This window comes from Colias croceus, chromosome 14 (assembly GCF_905220415.1).
Source record: "Colias croceus chromosome 14, ilColCroc2.1".
Classification (NCBI taxonomy): domain Eukaryota; kingdom Metazoa; phylum Arthropoda; class Insecta; order Lepidoptera; family Pieridae; genus Colias; species Colias croceus.
In genome coordinates this window covers 10,174,152-10,193,168 of record NC_059550.1, presented here as the reverse complement: position 1 = coordinate 10,193,168, position 19,017 = coordinate 10,174,152, and the positions used below count along the sequence as shown (strand labels likewise).

General features: G+C 32.1%; 1 protein-coding gene across 1 annotated transcript in view; it reads right to left on the bottom strand.

The window, feature by feature from the left end:
• Nucleotides 1–19,017, bottom strand: part of LOC123697373 (dopamine D2-like receptor) — a 194,768-nt gene that overhangs the window by 35,190 nt on the left and 140,561 nt on the right. The window lies entirely within an intron of this gene.

Genomic DNA, 19,017 nt, shown 5'->3' with positions numbered 1-19,017 from the left:
AAAAAAAAACATTTTTAGTATTTTTAATTGTCAATCTACAGTAGATATATATTTCATCTTACTTCTTACTAATATTATACAGAGGAAAGGTTTGTATGTATATACATATTGTACCTATGGTTTTCACGCATAAACTACTTGACCAATTTTGATAAAATTTGGCACAGACAATCTTTAGACCCTGAGAAAGAACAAAGGCTACCTTTTATTGCGAAATATGTACCACGGGCGAAGCCGGGGCGGACTGCTAGGAAATAATTATATGATCATGATCATCAATTTGTTTATTTTATATTCTAAGTTTCGTAATATGTAGTATGTACAAATGGGTTAAAAAAGTCTATAATTTAATATTTTTCAGATATAAAATGGGACAAAAAGAGCTTATCAGTAAATAAACAATTAAACCCGAACATAATTTATCAACAGATTTTTAATCAAACAAAACCCGAACACTTGTAAGAAAAGCGGATGTTATTCGCATAAATCTCAACTACGTGGTTACCAGATAACCTGTTGCTATGGCAACCTGTGGGCTCATTATATAAACACAGTATTTACAGAGTTAATCGCTTTCCGATAGTTATTTACTTTTGTTAACTACGCTCGGTTTAGGGGTATTGTTTGATTGAACGTGTGTTTGCCTGTGGGTTGTAAGTTTTAATTTATCACTTTTCCCTACAAAATAATAAATATCCTATTTTACGGTTATTGGTTGTAGAATAATTTATTATTAAAAGTAAATGTAAAAAACATAAACAGAAACTTTGTTAAATATCATCACATTTTTATTCGCGAATTTCAAAACGAATGGAATAATGTATAACACCTTTGATGAAACATGATTAAAATCAGAATTGTCAAAAATAAATGGACCTCAATGAAGAAAATCTTACTAATATTGTATGCGAAAGTTTGCATGTTTGTTTGTTTGTTACTCTTTCACGCAAAAACTGGTGAACCGATTTTCATTAAATTTGGGACACAATGCAATAGGTATGTCATATATTAATCGTTCAAGATTGTAGATACAGACACACACTTATAAATACAATGATAGCATTATAAATAGCGATCCAATAATAACAATCGTTAAAAATAAGATTAAACCAAAGAAATGTACTGAAACAGAATTAGCAGTATAATTGATCAGATCAAATGGTTTTGTTACAAATCTGCTGAATAATGAACACCCTCGTCACTGTCTCGCTTGAACAGAAATTTGGTATGTGTGTGTATGTATGTAACTTAAGTATGTGGCTATCATTCTACCAATATTGATGTTGAGGAAGTACTATGAATGAATGAAGAAACTTTATTAAAAATATAATATAAAAGGCTTACAAAAAGTTTAAAAGTCTAATACTTTTCGAAAGTTACTAGCATAATATTATTTTATCTGTAGTTTGTGAATGCTTTAAAAGCTAAATTGCATAGAATAAGCTTAGGTATATTTTGTATCGATATACCTGCAACAAAGACTACCTACCTATGACAATTTATTGTGTGTGTTTTGTAAATAAAAAATTAACAACTTTCACTTCACAAGTTCCACTTGCTTTTATTTTTGGTTAAATACATATTTAAACTAATGATTTGTATACGTTTATAGCTAAATGGTCAAAAAAATAATAAAAATTGGTACCTAATATTTTTTAACAGTCAAAATTGTCCATTATTTCCTACAATAAAGCAAAAACATTTCATTAATCTCGCAAAATCTTAGCAAGATTAATAGGTTTGATTGCTAGCGTGTAAGGGTGAGCGCACACTAGCTATGCTATGCCTAACGCATTCATTTTGTTCATTGAACAAAAGGGTTTGTTGCCCATTATCGGATGAGCGAGTTAAAAGGGTTGTCACTTGGAACGGTCAATTTTATGAGCATTATGTGTATTAGTGAGAGCTCATCTTTGTGTTGTATATTGCTGTTGAGAGATGTTTGTTAACGCACTTGTGTAGCGAAGACAAGATGTATTTATACAGACTTCACTTTTCATATTATGACGGGATTTATTTTATTTAGACACAAAATGAAATCCTACGTCCATATAATATCCACAAAGACAATAACATTGAATTAAATCCAATCTTAGTCCAATAAAACATTATTAAGAACACAAGGCTGCCTATACGTGAGCCCTAAGCAATATTCATGCAACTGTAAATACAAAGCTAGCATATCAGGATGTATTATGTACCTACGATAGTCCTAATTATATTATCATTATAATTATTATAGCATACAAATCAATTTATATACGCATGCCCTAACCATATTATAGTAATTATTAAGCATACCATGGTATATGTACGCTAGCCTTAATCATTTGTCCCGGACGCCACGCCCACGCGCGACCGACCATAGAGCATTCTTTCATGAAATTCCATTTAGCTCAAAAGAATTTCCTTTCATGGTAAATAGTCTTTGATTTCGGTAATCGAGATTTGAATTTTGATCTCTCAAGTACCTACGAGGTTTTATGAAAGGAACTTAGTGATAATGAAGTTAAGTACTGTTCGTTTTAATATTAAATTTCAGCTGTGTTTTTTTTTATTTGTACATTTTTTGTATACTTCTCTTTATTATTTTTTATGCAGTACTCTCTTCATATAGTTTTCTGGGTAGCTACGGTGTAATTATAGTTATATCGATTTAATTTTAATAAAAAACTTTTTTAATTTGAATTTTTCGCAAAATAATTTTATTTGTTCGCGTATTCTAGACGGTTTTGGGCGAACATATTATTGAATTTATCCTGAAGTAGAGGTATAGTTATTTATTTCTTTTTATATAATATTATAAAATGGAAGGACACTTTTATATAAAAATACTGTGGTTATTACATCATAATATATTTCTAGGAAAAGGATCGAAAACAGGCAGGGTATTAAACTTATACGAATTGCTACAGATTTCCACGAAGTGAGAACCTTCATAATAGGGGCGTAAAATAATATTATATCCAACCCCATATTAAACCAAATAAAAACACTTAACACTTCTGCTTCCATTCAAATTATAAATACCCGTTCTTTCAACTGTTATTTTTAATTATTAACGTTGAAAGAGCCTTAAGTAACACAAATGTCGAAATTAAAACACAAAAATTAACAACAACTGTTTACATAATCTGCATAAAACCGGTTTCATTCCACGATATTTAGCGAGTATAATTTAAGTCTCTTATAAATTCACATCCGCAATTTAATACGCAATTTGTTTTATTTCAATACGATGCTGAAAATACAGGAATAATTACACAAATTCGTGTACATTTTGAGCGGAGAGTATATTAAACATTTCGCAAAAATCTCTAATTCAGGTCGGGTTCGGGTGCTACCTTAGTCATAAGAATAGCGATTTTATGTAAATGAAGGAACCTTGACGCACAATGTGTGAAGAACAGCTTCGTGACTTTTTATGAAGTATGGGGTTTCACATCTGTAGGATGAATGAGCCTTTTGCGTTCAGAAATACACCTGTTTTTTGTCAATATCAAAACTCGCATTTATACCACGCACGAATAGTTTGGGATGAAATTCGGTACACACATTTCTTACTCTGGATTAACTTATAGGAAAATGTATTATGCTTTGCATGTAGTCGGCGTGTGTGTGATTAACAGTTTAATTATTATTCTCACGAAGATCAACATCAATTATTATATGTTCTTAAGTAGCTTTATTATAATAAAAAAAATAATCAATAGTTTTAAAATCTGAAATTATGTAAAAAAATCGCCTTCGCTCATTACAAGAATCTACCTTACTTTAATTAAGGGTCGTCTAAGTGACTTGACGTGGAGGCCCGTATCCGCAGGCCCCGTAAGGGTCTTAAAAACGTTAAACCTCCGTATTCCTGTAAATTAGCCCACTCTGTACCACTCATAAGATAAAAATCGCTTTAAATTTGGGAATAACACCTCTTGCTTTTAAGAAATAGCCCTCATTGTGTTTCTTTTTTACTGTAGAGGTAGGTATTTTGTAAGCTTGAAATGTCTGTCTGTTGTACGCAGACCATAGAGGATTAGATCGATTTTGATGTATCTTGATGAACTTTTACGAATGTAAATTGTGATGATTCTTAGCTATATTTGCGTTAAATAGCAATATTATAATTTACGAACAATATCACATACAACAACTGACAAAAAATAATATCGAAAACAGTTCCTAAATATTTTCTAATCTTTTAATTAGTAATCTCAGTGCTTAATTTTTTTCACGCGGGCAAATCGAGATAGCAAGTATGATTAAATTATTAAAATCATAGCAGAGTGCGAACACCTATGATATAATTATTATCATGAACACAATACAGAGTTCAATAACCCCAGGACGTTGAACAACTCATTTGTTCAAGAACAGTGCAGGAGGGTTTCAGTACATTTTACAGCCTTATTACGGTCCCTTTGTTATTATGCACAAACTCCACAACGCGAAGGTGAACGATGAATAACCAACGAGATAGTTGTAATAATGCAGAAGAAATCAAGTTGGGCTTTGAAATATTCCTCTGAATGAATAGGTTTAGGATTTTACGTATTGTTTGTATACGTAGTATATTATTATTAGTCTGTGGTATTGTAGTGGTAATGCTTTAGATTATCACATTTTATTTTAGAGCTAATATTAAAACGAATCTCAAATAGTAGCCAGTAAGCATGATAGTTTAAAACCGTTTTGATGGTCTGTTATTAGTTTTCGATTTTTATTACGCCCGTTTACGAAGAAATTTATTTTTCTAAAAGAATGTTTTTCAGACCATTTGAAGCATATTAATCAGAAGAAAAAGAATGAAAAAGCGCTATTATTATTTTTCCATACTCATAAGAATATTTTGTTCTATATTTAGGCGGAGCAGGAACCAAGTTAAGTTTCATGTCCGCAAAACAAATTAAATCAGTCCAAAATTTGCCGTCCTTATTTGCCACAGGCTTCCACTTTCCCCCAACTATACGAAAACACGCAAGAATCTCACGTCTTTAATCTGGGAAGTTTAGAAGTTGGCAACGCATTACCACCCGCAGATCACCCTCAGATAAGTTTTGGGCTTATTAAATTACTGACGCTTCTGGCCGATTCGGGATATTTGCATCTTGTGGGATTTGGGAACTTATCTAAAAAGCGGTTCTACATAGAGCGAGTACACGCACTTTCCTCAGCCACTTATTGAGCTGCTTAACGCAGCAATAGCTTTGCGAGGCGACTTGCTCTGTGCAGACCCACCTATTGTCACGTAGATGTTGCTTGTTCCAAGAAAATGGAGGTACACGAGCTTTCTTTGGCCGAGCCACGTCCACACTGACCGAGCTTCGCGAGGCTACTCGCTCTGTGTAAACTTGCCTAATTACTGATGTTTTGTATCTTGCGGAAACTTATCCAATGACCTGCGGCTCGTTAAGTGAAAAACGCTGTTGCTAATTTGTCTTGAGACGTATTAAGGCATTTTTTGTGAAGATTTTCGCTGACTATTACATTTGTATAAATATAAGAGAAAAGTATTAGTTACACCACTTATAAAGGAAAAAAGCAGAATGGATTTATAACTTTGTTTTGATGGTTTTCTCTTGACTTGGATTAGTTATCTTATAAACATATATAAAACTCAAAGGTGAGTGTAGTGATATATCAACGCTCAGCCCAAACCACTGGACGGATCGGGCTGAAATTTGAAATGCAGGTAGATGTGAGGACGGAGGAGTCCCCTAATAAAGGATTTTCATCACTTCTACCCCCAAGGGGATAAAATAGGGGATGAAAATTTGTATCATGTTTATTTATCTTTTCCACGCAGGCGAAGCTGCGGGCAACAGCTAGTTAACTAATAAATATTTTAAAATTCTTCAAAAAGTAGTTATTATTTTCTTCATGCAATTAATATGTTTAAACCTGTTGTTTTGGCTTCAATTTACTGTGGAGATAAATAAATATTAAATAGTCTTTGTATAAATAAGTTCAAACTCAATTATTCATTGAACAGGAATTATTTGAGAAGCGCTTTGATCACGTTCTTGTTTAAGGAAAATCGTTTAAACATATTAGAATGTATTCTACTTTAGATAATTCTTGAGTCATGGAATTTTTTTACAGCCTTAGAACATTTTTTTTTATGTTACCTATAACGTGCGATTAAGTAATTTGTTTGTTCATTGAAGTGTTCAATGTTCTAATTGAAAAATTTTAATACATTATTTTGTTGTAAGGTTTTGGTTTATGAAAGGGATTTCATATTTTATTAGACTATGAAATAATCAGAAAGCTAACAAAACTTCCTAATATTCGTTTAACGGTGCATTTACATTAAACGAACATAGAGCTAGAGCAAAGGCATTCTTTCGTGATAAGTGTAAACGAAAACTCGTATTCAGTGTTGTTCAACATTAGAACATTACATAGAATCTTTTCTAACGCACAAGAACAACGATAAATGTTAACACAAAAAAAATTACATAGTGTACAATGAGCATTTGCTCGTTTGATCTAAAATCTAAATCCACCGTTAGTAAGGTTGCCATAACAGCGCTAGCACATCGCTTTAATGCTGTCAAAGATCTAAACTAGTATGTAAGACGCTTTACGCTGAATGTGTCACTTAACATCATATAGCCTCAAATTGACATTTAATACACAGTTGACAGATATGTACTACGTTAATATTTCCTTTGAGTTCTATTTCACGTATAAAACGATTTGCTTTTCGTATTTGCAGCATCGAAGTTTACTCTACACTAACAATAAAATAAATCCGCGAGATTTTACACAATATATTGTTATTTTTAATATATATGTTACTTACAAAGTACTCAACCGATTTGTGTAAGAATTTGTGTAAGTAGGTAAAGAAAGATTTTAAAATTACATTATATCCGAAATGTTGGGAGGATTCGATTAATACTATCACAATAATTAAATTAAGCACAGATATAAATACATATTTTTATACAAATACAATTTAATATCAACCCACACGCTCTAGCCCTTTTGTATAATCGTACCAAACATAACCGTCAAAAATTCATAACATAAGTGTGTTACACAATTCTCGGCTATAAAGGATTCCTAATTAAATGACTCCCAAAAGAAAACTGAAGTAATGATCCACACTAATACTAACCATTACTCGGGTATTAGCTATTAGAACAAATTGTTATGAGTTTTCCTCCTAGATTGTTATTAAGCCTGTATTCTTGGGATAATAAAGAAGATTTATGAAGTTTAAAGACGGACTAGTTAGCAAGAGTATTTGTGGTAGGATAGGTATTGAATTTTTCGGTTATTTTTGAACGCAAATTAAGTAAATTTTTCCTAAGTATACCGCTTGTAACTACTGCGAAAATATAATTGGAACGACATATTTTTATGCGTCATCTTATAATAATGTAACACTTGTTTATAATTATTCTTGTTTGTTTTGATTGTTTATTCACAAATGAGTACATATTTGAAGTTATAAATAACTTGCATCTGGTATTTATGGACGAGAAAGCAAATAATAGACTGGAATAATAAATATCTATCAACTATCAGCTAAAAAAAAACGTTTTTTTTTTTAGGAGCGCGCTTTTAGACACAATAAAACATAGGTAATAAATACTACAGAAACTGTTTAAGCTAAATCAGTACACTTAATCCGTGATTAAAAAGCAAAGAACACACAGTACTTTATCCCAGATCCAGGCTGACTAACCCATGTCACGCTGTCACGCGTGTCGCCAACACGTGTTAACAGTTTGTAAGTGTTAGTCGATGTGTGTTAAGTCTTGTATTTGTTACTATAAAATTGTAAACACCGTTAAATTACAATCTATCCTGCGAGATTGCAGTGACAAAAAAATTTAAACAAGCAGTATTGCTTGCAATTTAACGCATTATTTTTCGGTAGATAATCTATAGATGTGAAACCGTTTAATGTAGTTTAATTGTGATGGCTAAATTAATTTTTCATATAACTATAAATTTTATAAATGCCATATTAAATTCGCATTATACCTCGTCTAACGAAAAATAATAAGTAACTTTGCAAACACAGCAGTGAACGAAATTTAGTCACCATGTCTTAGAAATAAATTGTTTCACTACATATTGTGACAGCAATATACCGACCCACACTTGACCATTGTGGATTACGGGATAATCTCTCATAAGAGGCCTGTGTCCCCGCAGTGGGAATGAAATGGACCGATAATACGTTGTATAACATTAATTTGAAATATGTTAATTATACCTTGCTTTATAATTAACATATTTCAAATTAATGTTTGGTATAAATTTATAATTATTTGAACCGTTAATATGCTCCCTTAATTTATAAGTATTTATTTTTTATTTGATTTTAATGTATGTATAAATTCATATTTTATCAAGCAAAATAAAAGTTGAACTGAATTCGACGAAATAAGATTAGCCCATAGCTTCAATCACAAACATTTGTATTCGAGCAAGCTCTCTTTAAAAACACTTCGCAGTAATTAATTTACTTACAACCTAAAATAAAAACACACATGTAAGTAGCTGCGCTTCGGAGTTTTACCCGCATTTCTCTGGTCCTGTTGGTCTTAGCGTGATTATATATAGCCTATAGCCTTCCTCGATAAATGGGCCGTCTAACACCGAAATAATTTCTCAAATCGGACCAGTAGTTCATGAGATTAGCGCGTCCAAACAAACAAACTCTTCACCATTTAATATTAGTATAGATTACTACAAAAACATGAATAGTCAAAAAGTTATCCCCAAAGCTGCCTGAATTTCACACTTATCTCTGACCTTGCAATGACAGGCGTGGATTAGCAAAAATAGATGATATTTTAGCCATGGGAATGTCGCTCGCTATTCGAAGTTATTTGTCATGCTCTCACCACAGATTATACATTAATTTATATTATCTGTCATGGCGGCGGTTACATAATGAATTTTCTGTCTTGTAGATGTTAATAACGGAAGAAAATACATTTTTGTGGTATACTTTTGTTACCTTGTGTTTCGATAACAAGAGGCATTATTTTGATTTGATTATAAAGCTTTTCTCAAAGTTTAGATGATTATAACCTGGAAAGGTATTATGTTTATGGTCAGTGATTAGGCACTAATACAAAAAAAGATACTGTTTGGAAAAACGCTTTTGAAATTAATCAAACTAAGTTCATAATTTTCTTTAAGTTCATTGGAAAAGTAGGTAGTGATAGTTAAAATTCGTAGATAAGCGTGGGTTATTAAATTAAAATTAATTAGGTTAATAAAATTTAACGAATACCAAATGCGTTAGAAACACTTTTTTCACAAGATCTGTCAGATTTATTACAAAGAACGTAATGTAATAATGAAATAAAAAGTAAGGAATTTATGTTTAATATGTTCTCATTATAAGCCGGTGTATTGTTCCCTTAATAAATATAATTAATTTACTAATAAACCTTACCCATTTCACTCCTAAAAACAGGTCCGTTGGGGTTCGTTTTATCTGCTCGTTAAATAATGTTAAGCATTCCGTATCATTGTAAAAGATAATAAAATTATTCTATTACATTTCAATTTTCAGCACGTAATCTTCTTCCTTTGCTTTACTAATCCATACCTACTAATATTATAAAGCTGAAGAGTTTGTTTGTTTGAACGCGCTAATCTCGGGAATTATTGGTCTGATTTGAAAAATTATTTCGGTGTTAGATAGCTTATATTTTATCGAGGAAGGCTATATACTCTATAGGCTATAGGTACATCATAACGCTAAGACCAACAGGAGCGGAGCACTGCGGGTAAAACCGCGGAGCACAGCTAGTATATGTAGTATATATACCTAAAAGATGGTTTAGAAAATTAATGTCAGATGTTTAGTTAAGTTTAAAATTTTAGTTGAGTATAAAAAAAAATCTTTAAAGTGCTCTCATGTTCGTTCATACGCGAACATTATTTTTGGCAATTAAAGTCTTTTTATCAGATTTGGAATGTGAAAAAATACTGTGTTAATAAACTCTCATTTTCAATCTAGTACCTATGTCTATCTTACCTATTATCAAAATCTGTTACAAAGGTAGTATTTAGGTTAACTAATAACTAACAAACAAACATTTTCTCTATAGTGGAAAATAATATTTTACAACCTTATAATTTCCTACAGTTTGAAAATAAAAGTCCCCTTAGTAGTTTTTAAGCTAGCTATAACATTTTCCTCTCCAAAGAGAAAATAATATTATACTACCTTACAAGTATTACACCTAGGATATGTGTATGTGTGGCTAATGACACCTCTTAGCGATAATATGCTGACGTCATCCACTCATAGAGGGTAAACGATTATAATACCATTAGACATTTTTATGCACCTTTAATGTGGTTAGTGTGAAAGTGTTTTAAAGGTAATTATAGTGATAGTGAATTTACTTTTTTGCTTTTTTGCAATGTTCATAAATTTACTTTTATATCCTAGTTTAATTACCTTTAAAATAATTCATACTATGTATTACCAAGTGGCTTATCTATCTAAAATTAACCTAAAATTAACAAATTAATAAAAATTAATCGCCAAATGTGTTGCTAAGCGCAAAACTCAAGAAAGGCTTTGCAGCGGTTATTTGGAATATTCCCATAAGAACCATTCTTATGGAGAGAAAACGTAAACTTGTACCACGGGCAAAGCTAGGTTTGACCGCTAGTAATTTAATTTCCATTCATCTTATTCACTACCTACCTGTTTAATTATTGTTGTTCCTAATGATACCTCTAACTTTTAGCGGAGTAATTAATAAAGATGCCTCTATAACAATAAAAAACAAAGACAAACAGCAAAACAATTAAATACGTCTAACTCAAGCCGGCCCAGAGGTCCGCTGTTTAAACACAGTTTTGTTAATTACTAACCGTAGTTTAATTTCACGAAGGGCTTGTTTGTGTGTTTAAGGGTGTGTTTTCATGTGTAAACTTAATATGTTAGACGTGACATAATTAGGGATCATTTTAAATTAAAAATAATTATTTGAGTTCTGGTTGACATGGCATCCCTCAGCCCCCGGAATCACAGTCACAATAGAAAATCTATTGTGTGGCCCGATTGGGCCGCTCGGTTAATGGGATTTTTTGATCCTTGGTTAAAACTTATTTGTCGAATAACGTATTACGCAACCATTAATTTTAAAATATGTAATTTGTACTTTATTGGACAATAGGTTTTTTAACCAATGATTAAAAAATTGCTCCTGAGTTTACAAAATGCATTTATTGAATGATGTTAGACGGCGGCTTTTCTCGCGTGGTAGATAAAAACTGAAAAGTCTACGCTTCATTACATACTAAATAATATTTTAATTTATTATCAGTCGCTAGCGTTTGTTATTGTGAGTAAAAAAATTGGTACTTACTTATAAGTACCTTCCTAAAAAAAAATTCTGAAAAATTTGCTTTGATCGTATGTACATTATCTAGCTTATCAAATCGTATCAGTATTCCACCCCTTCACGTAAGAATTTAAGGAAAATATATGAAATATTAGTTTGGGAAATTCCGACATTCCGCACATATCGTAATATTAATATTTGTAACAAGAAAGGGCCTTGTAACAGTATAAAACAGGAAGAATATCGTCTACCTTGTTACAAGTTTTACAAAAATATCAAAATATATCGAGAACCACTATGTTTAGAATAATTTGGTGGTACAGCTGAAGTTACAGTGGCTAGGTATATTATAATTGTTATTTTGAAAGAGTTTGTTTTTATTTGTTACTAGCTTTCCACCCGCAGCATCGCCCGCGCAGTAAAAGAAAAACCCGCATAGTTACCGTTCCCGTGGGATTTCCGGGATAAAACCTATCCTTTGTCCTTTCTCGGGTATCAAAATATCTCTATACCAAATTTCATGCAAATTGGTTCAGTAGTACATACAAGAGAAAATAATAGGGGAGGGGGCTTATTGATATACTCTAAGAACTCATTGAATTTTTACGCAGACATAAGAGAAACTTCAGCCTCGGAAATACTAGTTGGAAAATTAAAAACAGACAAAAACATAGTTCACATAATCGCAACGTACCGACCGCCGAACACCAACAGATTGCAATTTTTGAGTGAGTGTGATCTTCTACTTAAGCAGATATTACCATCGGATGATATATTATTCATAGGTGACGTAAACTTGGACTTGTTAAACAACAGACTGAATAACACAATTTCACAATATAAGAATATGATGTGTGAATACGGCTTAAGATGTGCAATACCGGCGAGTGAGATTACGCGCGAGGCGATCGTTGACGGCGTCGTGCAGTCGTCGTGCATTGACCATGTGTGGGTGCGTACGCGCAACGCGGCGAGCGTCTCTGCACACATGCTCACCTGTAAGCTGTCAGATCATCACCTGATAGGAACGCGCTTAGATCTCGTGCCAAACGTTTGTGAACCGTATGTACCGACATTAAAGTATACTTTGTGTAATAAATTAGTTAGAAGTAAATTAGATAATGTTGATTGGTCGGAATTGTTGACATTAAATTGCCCATTGTTGTTGTATGAAACATTGAGTTCGTTGTTTGGCAGCATTTATAATTCTTCTAAAGTGGCAGTTGTACAAAATTCTCATAGGGAAACACAACCATGGGTAACTAAAAAAATTAAGGGAATGATTGAGAGAAGAGATGAACTATTCAGAACCTGGAAAAAATATCCTAAAAATATGAATAAAAGATTAGAATATACTAGGTATAGAAATAAAACAAATAAAATTATAAATGCTACCAAAAATAAATATAAGCAGGGGGAACTACAAAAATGTGAAGGGGATTTTAGAAAAATATGGTGTAAAATTAATGAATGGCTGGGACGTAGCAAAAATAATGTAGATGCGACAATAATGAAATATTTGGGCGAGAATGAGAACATTGAGAGTATATGTAATAATTTTTCAAAAACATTTACACAAGAAATTGTAAGTATAAAACATAAATGTAATCAAAAATTTTTAGATCGTAATGAATATGTTAAAACGAGTAATGTTTCTTTTAGATTTTTAAAAGTGAGCAAAGAGAAGGTTGAGAAGGTTATTGACAAATTAAGCTGTGATAAAGCCCCAGGCATAGACAAAATTAGGGTTCAAGATTTAAAATATGTTAAAGAAAAAGTCAGTCCCGTTTTGGCAAATTTCATAAATATGTGTATATCAAATGGAAAATACCCAACAGAACTAAAGAAATCTCTAATTAGGCCAATATATAAACATGGTAGTCATTTGGATTATTCTAATTACAGACCTATAGCCATCTTGTGCGTAATTAATAAAATTGTAGAAAAAATAATTATTCAACAAATAAGTTCTTTTTTGGAAAGTAATAATGTATTGTCTCAAACACAGCATGGTTTCCGGAAGGGTCGTAGTACTGCGTCGGCTTTAACTGACTTTTCAGATTATGTGAACACAGGGCTTGGCGGTGGGCAGCGGGTCCTGGCACTGTTTATAGACTATAAAAAAGCATTCGACACGCTGGGCCACGAGCAGCTTTTACAGGCTATGGACGAATGTGGGGTAAGGGGACCAATTAACCAATGGTTCCGAGAATATTTGGCGAATAGAACTTTACGTACCGTCATCAATGGAACGACTGGAGCTGAGATACCTGTGGAGCTAGGAGTCCCGACCGGCTCCGTTTTCGGCCCGGTTGGTTATATTATGCACGTGAACAGCGTGTCGAATGTGGTCAAGAACTGTAAGGTCTGTATGTACGCAGATGACATGTGCCTGCTGCTCGCCGGCAACGACACAGCAGTCATGGTGGACAAGGTACAGAGTGATTTCGAGAACGTGTGTAAGTGGGCACATGACAATGGTATAATTCTCAATATACAAAAAACTAAGTGTCTATATATTTATTCACCACACAATAAAAATGCTAAAAACTCAGCTTTTCAAATTAATTTAATAGGCCACACATATGAATGTTTTCATAATAATAAAACTAACTGTGTATGTAGTAAATTGGATGTCGTTGACAATATTAAATATTTGGGGTTGACAATTGATAAACACTTTAATTGGAAATTACATGTAAATTATGTGTGTAATCGTTTGAGATCAGTCTTGGGACAGTTTTACTACCTAAGTCGGATTTTAAATAAACATACTCTGTACGTTGTTTACTATGCACTTGCTGACTCAATAATAAGTTATGGACTGAGTTGTTATGGATTAACTTTTAAAACATACTTAGATCAAATTAAGAACCTACAAGTAAGATTAATTAAGTATTTAGTTCATAAGAAAGTTCGAAAGAAGTTTAAAAATAATTATGACAAATTATTTCCATATTGTAACATCCTACCTGTAAATTATAAGGCTATATATTTAAATGCCATAGATACATATTATAGTAATGACTTTAAAATTGTAAAACAGTTTAGATTTAATACAAGAGCGTCAAAAATAAGAAAATTTTATGTACCAATAACAAAAAATTGTTATGACCAGCGATCTAGAAAATATTATATACCAAAAATTTGTAACATGTACCCGATTTTACTAGACGATAATAAATTAAAAATAGGATCTGTAAAGAGTAAATTAAAAAAATACATTTTGTCAAATATCTAGTACTAGCTTTCCGCCCGCGGCTTCGCCCGCGTTGGCTGAAACTTAACATAATATAGATTATTTATACTGAAACCTTCATCTTGAATCACTCTAACAGTTGAAGAAAAACAAAACTGCATCAAAATCCGTTGCTTAGTTTTATAGATTTAAGTATAAATAGGTACAGAGAAATGTGACTTTGTTTTATACTATGTATGTCATTAATAGCGGTATTTAAGTGTTTGTTTATCAACTAATTTGGCAATGTATAACCCAGGGTAATCTATAATAAGTAGGAGCGCATCGCCAACAAACTGTTTTACAGTTTGGCGAAAATTTGTTAAGGTTATATAGTGTTAAAATATAGTGTAAATTAATAAATAAAAAAAAAAAAAAAAAAAAAGTTAAGGCGTGGTTGAGTAACAGACAGATAGACAGAGTTACTTTCGCATATATAATATTAGTTTGGATTTTTATGATAAACTTTTAGATAAATGAAATATATAAATCTGTATTACGTAATAATAGCAAACATTAAGACACATAAAACTGAAAGGATAGAATAAATTCGATTGCTCAGGCGGGTCACGAGTGGCTGAGTTGGTTAGGCATCCGCCCCGGAATGGCGCGAAGGATGCGGGTTCAAGTGCCGCCTCGTGATCGAATTTTTTCTATTCTTTATAAATTTATATTTATAAAGCATTTGAATGCCATAAAAACCAAAAAATATAAATAGCAAACATTATTAGCTTTGATACCTAAATAAGAAAAGAAAAAGTTTTTCGTTTACCCAAGGAATTACTGCTAAGAATAAAATTTTGCTATTTTGATAAAGTATTTTGTATTGGCTAGACCATCTCTAAACTACGAACAAAAAGGCGTCAATAAAAATGTTGTAAAAATGGAAAAAATATTTTGAGAGCAATTGAATTGGCTAATTGGTTTTTTATGAAAATTGTGGATAATTACTGGAAAGCCATCTGGGTAAGTTATGTGTAATATTAATAACTTTATTTTGATTTTTCCATTTTTAGCCTCACTTCTCTTAATATAGAGTATAGACCTTAATAATAATATTTTTCATTTATGACATACATAAAGTAAAAAGTGATTTTTTCGATTCACATCCTTTTACAATTAGTATTATTTTTAGTAGTATCATCATTGCTACTCAATTATTTAGTAGTACACAATTACCTGGCTAAATAAAAACCAATGTATTTAACACGGCTAGCTCGACTGAAACGTATTTCGCGGTTTCACAATGAATGCGCGCCCTTAACGTGATCAATTCAACCCACTGTTTGTTAAGTTAAACTTGGTCTAGATTAATGAGATGTTAGCATTAATTTAGATTGCATTTAAATTATCATTATCACTATGGAAATTCGAAATGCAAAATAAATGCGAGTGTGGTTTGTGAGGATGTTTGTTAATCTTTTACCTAAAAATGATTGATTGCATTTAGATGGAATTTAGTATAGAGATAGATTAGGCTGCTTATTAACCAAATGTTATACGGCGGAACAAGATATTGATGTAATATTGCGATCAACGCAACCAATACTAGGTACTTATTAGATTTAAAGATAGATTTTATAGTTAATTATTGTGTATTAGATACCTAAATAATAATATTTAATAATATGATATTATATAGTAAGGTTCTTCTGCCATTGATATTATTAAACTCGAATTTATAGGTTTTAATTTATAGCATTACATCTGTTAAGGATTCATAAACTAAGTTAAATAAGAACTTGAACATTAACAGGCTTATAAAATTCAATTTTAAAAGTTAATAATTGACAGACATTGTATTGTTTATAATTATTGTTAAAAGTTACAGTTGTTGAATCAAATTAACTCGAAATTTATTAAAGCGCTCTCACAATATTATTGTCTCTTGTTGTCATCTATACATATAATAAATCTGTAGAAGGGTCAATTCTGTACATTGAAAATATTGAAAAAATAAATAGCAGGGGGTGTTACTGGATCGATACCAAACCCAAATATGTGATTAAAAAAAATTTTGTCTGTCTGTCTGTCTGTCTGTCTGTCTGTCTGTCTGTCTGTCTGTATGTGAAGGCATCACGTGAAAACTAGCGGTTCGATTTCGATGAAACTTGGTATAATTATACCTTATTATCCTGGGCGTAAAATAGGATACTTTTTATCCTGGAAAAATACGTAGAAAAAAATTAATCTTAATTTTTCAGTTTTATCCATAGACGTTGTTCCGTAGAACCGCGAACACACGTTGCGTATTATTATAGGCCTAGCCGTTTTTGGGAATTGGGTCCAATAGATATTTATAAAATGTTATTGACAGAGGTACTCAAAATGGAGAAATAACCATCCACGCGAAGATCGACATCCGCGCGGACGGAGTCGCGGGCGGAAGCTAGTTTTGAATAATTTTAATGCTGGGCTTACATGGTGATAAATCTTTAGCTAATAATAAATTAACTTGATAATCTTTATATTTAGACATAAACCTAAATATACAAATTACTACTTATTCACCGCAATAATTTTATAGACTTAAGGGTGTTTGATTATTTAACTATAAGTATTTTCCGTATCGGTTATATTTTATTATATATGATATTTTGAAATCTTTAAACACTAGGTACTCACACTACTCGAGTCCAATAAATAAAAGAAAACTTGCCAATTTCTTTCCATTTTAAGATCTTGTGTGAATTTGTTTGTAATTTTATATTCATGTAACAATTTTATATTTCATGAATATAAAATTGTATTCTTCTCATAAAAATGAAACTGGATTATTTTGAGATTTTATTTTGGTAACCAATTTCTTGTCGGCTCTATAATCACGTATATTTCAACACACAATTTCGGATTTATAATATCATACTATAAATCCGAAATTGTGCCCGCGGGTTTACCGTACAGCTCTGCTTTTATTGGAATTAACGTGATGTTTCATAGTCTTCCTCTATAAATTGACTATCTAATGCTGAAAGTATTTATCGAATCGGACCCGTAGTTTCTGAGATAAGCGCGTTCAACCAAACAAGCGAACTCTTCAGCTTTATAATATTATCTAAGTATAGATTTTATCATTACGCTTGACGATAAGAGAACATTAATTATTGTTTTCGGTAATAAAATTCGCGCCATGTAACCCGCACCTAACAATATTAATATACCCAGTCGGTATTTCGGCACAGTGTCTATGGTGCAAGGAATTTCGTATTCCCATTGTTAAATTAGCCCTGACCTCGCAGATAACCAAACAATCTTGTTTAGCTTAATTAAATTTCATCCTTTCCGAAACCCATTACGCCATGATTCAGACATTTGTGGCTTAAAGATTTATTCGACCAATTAGAGTTTTAAGATTTTGAATTTGTTTTGTAACAATTGGTTGGTGTATTGTTAGGTTGGGCAGTTTTGATAGATAAAAACCGATAGGATCCTACTAATATTATAAATGCGAAAGTTTGTGAGGATGTGTGTGTGTGTGTGTGTTTGTTACTCTTTCACACAAATACTACTGAAGCGATTACAATGAAATTTAGCACACATACATATAGAAGGTAACTTGGATTAACACATAGTATAGGTTTCATCTCGGAAATCCCAAGGGAACGGGAACTATAAGTGCTTTTCTTTAAAAACGCGGGCGAAGCCGCGGGCGGAAAGCTAGTTAGATATAAAATAACCACGGCTCTAACATTTAGCTAGAATAGACAATGACGACCCATGTCTAAACTGACCGAGCTGCTTCGCGAGGCTACTCGCTCTGTAAGGAACCGCCTATTAGTTTTAGTTACTTATTAGCTTTCCGCACACGGCTTCGTCCGCGTTTTCAAAGAAAAACCTGTATAGTTCCCGTTCCCATGGGATTTCCGGGATAAATCCTATCCTATATGTGTTAATTCAAGTTACCCTCTATATGGGTGCTAAATTCCATTGTAATTGGTTCAGTAGTATTTGCGTGAAAAAGTAACAAACATACATACACATAAACCCATCCTCACAAACTTTCGTATTTATAATAGTAGGATAGGAAGTAGGACAACACGGACAAATTTCACAAAAATACACGGTTACTTACACGACCATCGAGAAACGGTATAGCGCTTCAGAATCTACAAATCTTAAAACTGAACGAAAAATTGAATGCAATTGCCTCGTCCATCATTTTTATCGACAACGAAACTTCAACATTAATAGCTGCTGTAACAGGGGTGTAAATTTACAACACTCGCTGGGAATGATAAAACCAATATCAATGTTTATGTGCTTTTAAATTTTATTCGTGTATTTTGAATTTTATTGAAATAGACTTCGTGGGGTGTTGAAATGTCGAGGTTGAACTTAATAAATGTTGTATGGAGGTGAAGTTGTTTTCTTTACTTGTGATTATTATAATGGTCGATTTTAGCTAAAACAGCAACAATATATTAATTGTTAACTATATAAATT